Source organism: Lissotriton helveticus, chromosome 1_1 (assembly GCF_964261635.1).
Source record: "Lissotriton helveticus chromosome 1_1, aLisHel1.1, whole genome shotgun sequence".
Taxonomy (NCBI): domain Eukaryota; kingdom Metazoa; phylum Chordata; class Amphibia; order Caudata; family Salamandridae; genus Lissotriton; species Lissotriton helveticus.
Window position 1 is genome coordinate 1,164,692,541 of NC_136057.1, and position 10,470 is coordinate 1,164,703,010.

Here is a 10,470-nt window from a genome sequence, read left to right on the forward strand (position 1 = left end):
AAATTGAGGTGCGACCATGCTGCGATTTGCGCTGTTTCATGTCGCAGCCACTATGCCTACTGACGCAAGTGAGGTACCATTTTTTATGGGAGACCTGGGGGCACGCTGGGTGGGTGGAAATTTGTTGATCCACACAGATTCCAGAACTTTTCACCACAGGAATGTGAAGAAAATGTGTTTTTTTTGTCAAATTTTTATGTTTGCAAGGGATTCTGGGTAACAAAACCTGGGGGTAGGCAGACGAGTCACCACATCCTTGAATTCCCCTGGGTGTTTAGCTTTCAAAAATGTATAGGTTTGCTAGTTTTCCCTAGGTGCTGGCAGAGCTACGGCGCAAAAATAAAAGGTAGTCTTTTTGTCCAAAACGTGCTAAATTTCACTGGGAAATTGAAGTGCGGCCATGCTGCGTTTTGTGCTGTTTCATGTCGCAGCCACTATGCCTACCCACGTAAGTGAGGTACCATTTTTTTCAGGAGACCTGGGGGCACGCTGGGTGGGTGGAAATTTGTTGATCCACACAGATTCCAGAACTTTCCACCACAGAAATGTGAGGAAAATGTGTTTTTTTTGTCAAATTTTTATGTTTGCAAGGGATTCTGGGTAGTAAAACCTGGGGGTAGGCAGACGAGTCACCCCATCCTGAATTCCCCTGGGTGTCTAGTTTTTAAAAATGTATAGGTTTGCTAGGTTTCCCTAGGTGCTGGCAGAGGTACGGCGCAAAAACAAAAGGTAGTCTTTTGTCCAAAACGTACTAAATTTCACTGGGAAATTGAGGTGCGACCATGCTGCGTTTTGCGCTGTTTCATGTCGCAGCCACTATGCCTACCCACGCAAGTGAGGTACCATTTTTTTCGGGACACATGGGGCATGCTGGGTGGGTGGAAATTTGTTGATCCACGCGGATTCCAGAACTTTCCACCACAGAAATGTGAGGAAAATGTGGGTTTTTTTGTCAAATTCTTAGCTTTGCAAGGGATTCTGGGTAACAAAACCTGGTGAAAGGCAGTCGAGTCACCCCATCCTGAATTTCCCTGGGTGTCTACTTTTAAAAAATATATAGGTTTGCTAGGTTTCCCTAGGTGCCCGCTGAGCTAGGGCTCAAAAACAAAAGGTAGTCTCTTTGTCCAAAGAGCGCAAGATTTCACTGGGAAATTGAGGTGCGACCACGTTGCATTTTGTGCCGTTTCCTGTCGTAGGCACAAGGCCGACCCACACAAGTGAGGTACCGTTTTTATCGGGAGACCTGGGGGAACACTGGGTGGGTGGAAATTTGTTGATCCACGCAGATTCCAGAACTTTCCACCACAGAAATGTGAGGAAAATGTGTTTTTTTCCGTCAAAATCTTAGCTTTGCAAGGAATTCTGGGTAACAAAACCTGGTGGTAGGCAGTCGAGTCACCCCATCCTAAATTTCCCTGGGTGTCTACTTTTTAAAAATGTATAGGTTTGCTAGGTTTCCCTAGGTGCCGGCAGAGCTAGGGTGCAAAAACTACAGGTAGACACTTTGCCAAAAAAAGGTCAATTTGTAACTGCAAAATTTAGGTGTGACCACGTTGCATTTTGCGCCGTTTCCTGTCGCAGGCACAAGGCCGACCCACACAAGTGAGGTACCTTTTTTATCGGGACACTTGGGGTAATTCAGATTTGTAAATCAACTGTTATTACCAATTGAGCTTTCATGCATTTCTCCCTTTCAATGAAAGACATTGTGTAAAAAAAAAATCTTTTTGAAAAATGACTAATAATTCTCATGCTAGTATGAGTATTCCCAATTTTGAAAATGTGCAATTATATACTGTTTCTGAACTCTATAATTTGTACCCAATTCAGAAATACATAGGTGTCTTTCATAAAGATTATTCCATGTATACATTTTCCAAGACAAAGTGCACTGTACCCAGTAAATGAAAAAATACCATTGCAAGTTGCTGCTCAGTTTTTGGATCTGGGTTCGTCGGGTTCTTGGTGAAACTACAAGTCCTATATATCCCCACAACCAGGAAGGTCTAAAAGATGTAACGGTATATTGCTTTCCAAGAGCTGTCAACATTAGAAAAAGTTATAGGTGAAAACCTTGAGACAAAAGGCTGTTTTTTTCAACAAATGTTCAATTATTCCAATATCTAACTGTTAGTTTCTATAACGAAACCGTCATGGATTTAGACAAATGACCCCTTTCTGAATTTAGAATTTTGTCTACTTTTCGAAAATGTAAAGCTTTCCAGGATCCATTATTGCTTTGAAACTCATTTCTACCATTAACTGGAAGGAGGTGGAAAGCTCTAAAAATAGCAAAAATAGGCTATGTCCCAGAAAAATGCCAAAACTGAGTGAAAAATTTCGGTTCTCTGACAAAAGACTGTCATTCCCTAAAAGCTGAGAAAATGGATATTTCAGCCCCACAATCCTTTTTTTGATACCATTTTCAGGGAAAAACCCAGAGGCTTTCATTTGCAGCCCGTTTTTCCCATTTTTCTGAAAAAAACAAAAAAATCACTATATTTTGGTTAATTTCAGGGACCCCTCCAAGGGAATCCACAAACCCTGGGCGCCTTTAGAATCCACATGATGTTGGAAGAAAAGGACGCAAATTTGGCGTGGATACCTTATGTGGTCAAAAAGTTACAAGGGCCTAAGCGCGCACTACTCCAAAACGCCAAAAAAAGCCTCAGCACAGGAGGGGAAAAGGCCTAGCAGCGAAGGGGTTAAATAAAAAAGCACAGTATTGAATGCTACATACATAACTTAGTTTTGTTAAGAGCAATAGTACATAAGGTGCGAAAAATAATCTGTTAATCTGTACCTATACTCATTGATGAGATACCACAATGAGAATAAAACAAAATACACATAAATAAACCATCATACATACATAAACACTGCTGGTGCTGTCTGCACCTTCACATGGAGTTAATTAAAGGAGTCCCACTGTTCATACAGCTATGCATCTAGTGCATTCTCTGCCACATTGTTGTACACCCTGCTGTCTCCAAGAGCAATAGTCACGAGCATCAGCACACTCTACAGGCCTTATTTATGAGAAGTGACGCATCTCTGCGTGAAAACATTGATGCATCACTTCTCAGTGCCCGTCCTTGCGACATGATGGATGCATATTATTTACTGTATGACGCATCATGTTGCAAGGAGGCAGTATTTCTGACGTAACGGTAGGCGGAAAAGTGACGCATTGGTGGGGTGTGTCTGAAAACAGATGCAGCTCCAGCAATGTTCCCTTTCACATGGGGAAAGCCCCATGTGACAGGGCATGAGTCAGTCTTATGCCTGCTGTGAGGCAGGCGTAAAATATTGACGAAATGGCATCGTAGAAGTGGCGAATTGAATTCTCATAGCTTTCAATGCACCACTTCTACGAGGCTTTTTGCAGGTTAACACCGACCCTGAATACATTATACCTGGCGCAGGTATAATGTGGCACAGGCCTTCACAAAGTGACGCATCTGCCTAGATGCATCACTTTGCAAATAGGGCGCAACATGGTGCATTTATTACGCTGCCAGTACGTCACAAAAAATGACACACCATTGGCATGATGTAGTTATAAATGGAGCTTTTGGACTAGCCTGCTTCTCCCCGTACAACGGGACAACTGGGCCAATAGTCACTGTTATTGTCAGAGCTTCGGGACTTGTATTTAATTGGGAAATTTTCTGAATTAATTCACTTCTCTGTTTATTTAATGCTTCTCTTTCTCTTTCTTGTAAGACCCTTTCAATGGAGTTATCATGTATCACTTGCGGAATCAAGGGTGGTTTTAAAAATGGTGCACTTGGATTCACTATACTTGATCCCTCATTATAAGGTGGGGGATTTTTCAGTAATAAATCCTCCATATACTCATCGTCTGAATCCCCACTTGTCATTAAGCGTTTTGTTTTTTCTGTCTTTTTCCCTCCAACAGGCTCTTCTAAAGTTAATACAGGATATAGTCCTTCTACTAACATGTTCTGTCTCCATGTTTTCATCTGTTTATCTCTGGTTTCTCCTTTAACTTTAGGGTTGAATTTAATCAACCCTTTGTCAGATCTTGGTCTGTCTCGCTCAAAAGCCTCAATTTCCCATTCTTCTAGTGCCTCATATTGAGTTAGTCTAGGTCTAGGATGCAAATCATTCATTCGAGTCCTTAAATTGAACAAAATCCGGCCATTAAATGTGCCTTCTAAGGGAAATGCCGAAGGTCCGTCATCTTTAGTGTATTCCACCCAATTCTCTAGCCATACACAAGTTTGGTAACCACGGTCAAACATCATAAATGATGCGGGAGTATTTGGTGGTGGAATAATAACTCCTTCTCTAGTTTTAATCTGCTTATCTTTTTTAAAATAATTCTTCACTCTGCTTACAAGTGACAATTTTCTTTTGCTTCCATACATTTTGCAAGGTCTGCCCTTATCATCTGTTCTCTAGCAAACCCTAAGTATCTTGGGTCAGGTCGCGTTTCTGGACTATTTAATTGCCACATATATTTTCACAAAAAAAAATTCAAGACTGTATGATAATCAAGACTTTTTTTACAAAATACTTCCAATACTAGCGCGTCTTTTATTTTCTTCAACCAATCAACAATGTGACTTCAAACAATTTTAACCAATGATTGTGCGGCTTTTCTCGTGAGATGAGTTCCCACGCTCCTGTGCTCACCCCTCCTTTACAATTACTATCTCAGCTACCCGCCCGCTGTCTTCAACCAAGACCAGCGCGGCTCTGAGTTACGTAAGCGCAGCTCCGCCACTGACTCCCTCCTTCACAAGGTAATGGAAAAATTCTATTCTTTTAATTTAAAGTGCATTTCTCTTTTAATCAACAACGTAAAACCACTGTACCAGAGTGACTCACTGCAAGTAAATCCCTTCCGTTTACTTTTCACACACTACGAGTAGATCCCTTCCGCCTACCCTTCACACAAGCACTAGAGAACCTGCTACTCCTTTGGACTCATCCACTCCGGGATATATACTAAGGCCAAAGTTTCACCAGCGAACCCTTTTGCTATCAATCAAGCTCAGACGAACCTGCTACTCCTTCCATGTGACCCTTTCTAGGTGATATCACAACAAACGTTTTGCCAGCGAACTCTTTGCTATCATTTATTCACACATTCATACAGAAACTCTAACTAGTGCTTCCGGTTCTGCCTAACCATGCACTAACTTCCTGCGGGTAAGTGACCTCACCGCGATGTAGCTTCCATTTACCACCCGCTATTCTGCCCCCGGGGAATCCAGACAAACATATAACAGGTACGAACGATTTTGGTTAATACATAAAATTCATGAAATATCAACAATCGATATAATTTCAAACCATTTCAAACAATGTCACATTTGATCGATCAATCAATAATTATGTTTTCATAACCAACTAACTAACTACCTTTATTTAACTAATCCCCAACCTTTCCTCTGCTACCAAAAAATATACTGATAGAGCGCGCAGGTCACCCGACTATAAATTTATCATACTCACCTAGGCCCATAATCAATTACACAGTTAAGTCAGGTAGCCTACGCTCTAACTACCAGATATTTTACCTACTAGGTCCTATACCATTGACTTACCAATCATTGTCACTGGTCACTGTAACCTATCGGATCAGGGAGTTAGATTAAATTTGGTAGCAAATAACACATGCATTCATATAATAACCACAGACTCGGGAAAGTTTTAAACTCTTTATCTAAATTTCATCATAAATCATGATCCAGAGATTAAAAGCAATTAGGCTATCAATAACCAAGATTAGAAACAGTGTATAACTATGCAAAGGATATATTATACCAATCATTTAGCAATGTAAAGGGAAGGTAAAGCAATGAACATGGTATTTATTTCAGACAGTCTTGCACAATTTTTCTACGGGTAGGTAAAGAAAAGGAACATGCTAAATAACTCCTTTTTAAGCACTTATCACAGTACGGGGAAAAAGAGGGAACTTAATATGCAATCACGAAAAATAATTCAAACACATGACTATAGGGAAGGTAAGAAAATTGGAACACACTATTAAATCAAATAACCAAACTTAAGTATTCTCAAAAGGGAGGGTTGAAAAGGATAAAGAAACTTATACTATGCAATCATGAGAACATTTCAGGGTAATCTAAAGGAGGGTAGAAAGAGAAACATGCTAATTAAAACAGCAAAAACACGAATTTATCATTTACTAAGGGAAGGGAAAAAAAGGAACTTATGTAATCAAAGCTTTAGCAAAATTTGGGAGGGTTAAGAAAAGGACACAAAATATAATGACGAAACCCACACAGATTTATATATACCTAGAATGGTGTGAAGACCAACCCTGGCCACGGGTCAGTTAAGGACAGAAACCCCAAAAGTTGCAGTCGCCAGTAGGCAAAGCAGGTGCAGATCAGAATCAGGACAGGATAAACCAGATTTGGATCAGGACCGGACCACCAAAGGTTAAGACCAGCACCCGTAGTTTAGTTGCAACGCCTGCGCTACTCCCTCTCTGCAAGGAATCAGCCAAAACCCCGATTGGGTTACAGCATATACCAGCAAAGTGCTTTGCCAGCACTTCAGCTTTCCCAGAACCCCGATTGGGTCCACAAATCTTCTGACAGAGTGCTCCGCAGCCCTCTGCTCTTAGTCACCTATTGAGTGCGTTGGGTCAGTGACAGGTCAGCTATTCGGACAAGTCAGGCAATTTCTCTCGCTAAACCTAGGATAGTTATACTATTTTCCAGGTCAGTGTACCACCCCCCAATGTTGCAAGTGTAAGGATCTCCAATTTTGATTGGCCAAAGGAGGTGGAAAGGTCGTCACACCATACCAAATTTTAGAATTTTGCCATCTCTTATTTAAATTAACGTTCCCGCCCATCAAATTCAGGTTCACATGATGTCTTCATTCCACCTAACAATGGATGTTCCATTGACAAATACATTGCATAAAATTTGAGTTCATAGGGGCAGGTTCCCAGGAGCATCTTCTCAGTCAGTCAGGTCCTTGGCTATAGTCCAAAGGTCACTGTTCCAGAGACTTGAGATTTTCACGCAGTCGCAGTTTCAACAAATATGGAGTACAGCCTTACAAGACAGGCCAGTTTTCAAAGTGCGACATGAAATGGAAAAGAAACAGTTTTAGAACACAGAATAAATGAATACACTGTATACCATGTATTTCTACTCTATACCCATTATCTTAGTTTTAACTATAGCATTAGGGTTAGGCAGAACGAACAGCTTGGCGAAAGCAGCAGTGCAAGCTTCTCGCATGTGAGAACATAGGGCAGCCATATTAGCACTAGTGCGCAGAAGCGGCAGCTTCCCTCCAAAACAAAGAATACATCATGTCACGTGAGTATGACAGACGCATGCGCAATAGAAACCCTTGCATAGCAACAGCCATCTTAAATGCAAGCCTATTAGGATTAGTAAAACCCATAAGCAAGCTTCACTCGGACACCCCGTATAAATGTAACATGTGCAAAATTAGTAAAACAAACATGTTGATTACATTATTAACGTTATTTGAGGTTCATGAGTTCAAGCAAGTCGCTTCATGTGCGAATCCTTGCTCCATCAGGCGTAAAAGTGACGCAAGGCCTCATAAATAAGGCCCTGCGTGTTTACTGTAGAACCTAACCATGTGGTCTTCGGTATTTAGTACTTATTAGCAAGATCACACCACAGATCAGATCAGTCTGCTATCTCCAACATAGGGTCTTTTCCATTATGGAACTGTTTTTCAGGGGTACCAAGACAAAGGTAACAATAGATTGCATTGCCACATCCACTGACACAACATGTTTATAGCATGCACTGTCTCTGTTACACCGGCAACAGTGAAAATTCCAATGACTTGAAATGTAGTGCAGGTAATGTGACCATCTGGCTGTTATATGAGTAAAATGTAGGCGCTCTTGGGTTTGGTGTTGAGTTCTGAGCCCTGTGATGTCCCGTGTCTGAGCTGTCTGTGGCACACTGACAGTCCACCTTCTGGTTTAGAAGCAGTGACGTCATAGGTGATTAGGGTGATGGACTTCTCCTTTATGTCAGTGTGCTTGTCCCGTACATTGGTGTAGGTAAGAATGCGTAGGCATAGTCATGGGGATGCTGTAAATAACAATGAATGCAGAAACTCAAAGCACAACATACTACTGTATGGCTTGTCTATTGCCCCCCACTATTTTTATGAAGGTACACCTAAACCCTTTATCTGGGTAGATATATATCAATAGTACTGGGAGACAGCAGCGGTAGGTCTAGGTTCTCATGGTTCCTTGGTCAGTTCATGAAAAATTGCATTCAGTCTAGCTGTACGATTTGTATTTTGTGGAATGATGTGGTTAAACTGTGGTACAGACAGGGCTTCAATACACAGGATTCAAGGAAATTGACCTTGACTGGATCAGCTGCTGTCACATTCATATAGATACCTTAGACCTATTAAATCTGGTTGTACAGATTGTGCGCATCTCTATATTCCATTTATTTCTTTTTAGCTTCCATTTGAAAAATATGTCCTAGTAAGCATTAAGAAGCACAATTTCATCCGCATTGTATAAAGCATTAAAAGTCCCGTGTTACATCATGACTGTCTTTAATACCACCATGTAATGAGTATATGGACAAGCATGTCCGAGTGTTTGTTGTGAATGCGGACTTACTGGTTGAGGAATCTGCTCGTTCATTATCTTCTGAGGTTATTGATTAGAGTCCTCCCAGACACCCTTTCTTGCAGTAAAGAAAGGCTGCTTTCCAGCTCTTTTTCTCACTCGATCTTTGGTACTCGCAGATAACTCAAGGAGATAATTGTCATGGAACAGATGTCAAACCACCTTTTTGTGAAGCATTTCCATGGTGCATTGGATGTTTCCAACAGCATTCACACTTTTCTGGATTCTATGTTACATATTTCTATAGTGGACCCAACATATTTTCCTGCTGTTTTGGCAAAGAGATAGTAATGTTCTGCCTATACTCCCTATAAGAGTATGTTCAGCTCCATGTCAAAAACACGTTCTATGCCTCTGCTGCTCCTCCTGTGCAGGTACACTATCTTGATTGTCAATGTTTGACAGGTCTGACTTCTATGACTCACTCCACTAGTGTGTTTTTCATCTGTAGTGCATGCACGTGGCAGTGGTCTCAAGTTGTGATGTCATCAGTAACTGCAGCTGCAACAGGCTTAATTTGTGACCTGTTCTGATTCATAATATGCAATCCCTTGCTTAGGAATTGAGAATGCTTCACAATAGTTATTTCACACCCTCATGTGTACCTACATACATTTGAGTGATTTGCAATTTTTTTTTGTTTTTATTTAATAAGTGCTTTTATACAGTGTCATATAGATATACAGAATTGATTTTTGTTTGAAATGAAAATCCAAGGTAATGCAATGGAAGAATTACAGGAAATAGTATTAAATTACAAGAAAAGATAAAGGAGCATATTCTCAAGAATATGTGATGACCATCGCAAAAGTAACTTAGCGCAACTTTCAACATCGTAGTCTATTGTATTCTCATCACGGCAATACCATGTGATAGTCTCCAGATAACGTGTCAAATGTCCACGTTAAAATCAACGTCACGCTGCAAAAATGCGAAACCGGAATGCCAAAAATCTTGCGATGAGGCCAATCGCAGTATAAAAAGCAGCGCAAACCAGCAACAGGCCTGCAAATCCCACGCGTCTGGTGGGAAACTGCACCATAAAAACTACAGAAACAATACACCAGAAACTATCCGAAGCGCATAGCAACATGGATGCACCCTGACTGAGCTCAGATGCCAACACCAACCCCACAACCCCCACAGACCCCCAGCAAGGAACAACGAGGGCGGGGATGCCCAAGAAGAGGGAGAGGAAGACGGGGTGCAATCTGCAGCAAAGCCAGATCTGTGTCACGGAGGTGACAGAACACTACTATCAAATGACCCACAATTAGACCACCTGGAATGCAGGCGGAGTGTCGAGGAGGCCAATCAAGGAGGCCAAGAGGCACTGGCATGATGTGACAGCCTAAACCAGGTTCAAACCCACTGCCAACAGGAAGGCTGCAATGGCAACAGGAGGTGGGAGTCCAGCACAACAGGAGGAGCTGGAGGAAAGGGAGGCCAGTCATAAGTGTGGAGACGGTGTAAGGAGTAGGGAGTACGGATACAGCTCGAGAGGACCTGACACAGCATCAACAGAGTGAGCAACAACCAGGGACTGGGGGAACAGGCACACTGGCACACATGCACAACGAGGTGTAGCACCTTGCACACCCACAATTACCCTGGATCATGTCCCTGATCCCTGTGGCACACTGCAGCACACACACATAGCAAGAACAGCACACCCACATTGACAACGTGGTACAAAGCGCAAAGCCGACACTGCATAACAGAGGACACACTGGCTTCGCACACACAGAGAAACAGGCCCACTACATCTGAGAGAGCTGGAAATTGTAAAGTGGAAATGTACGCGTACAACC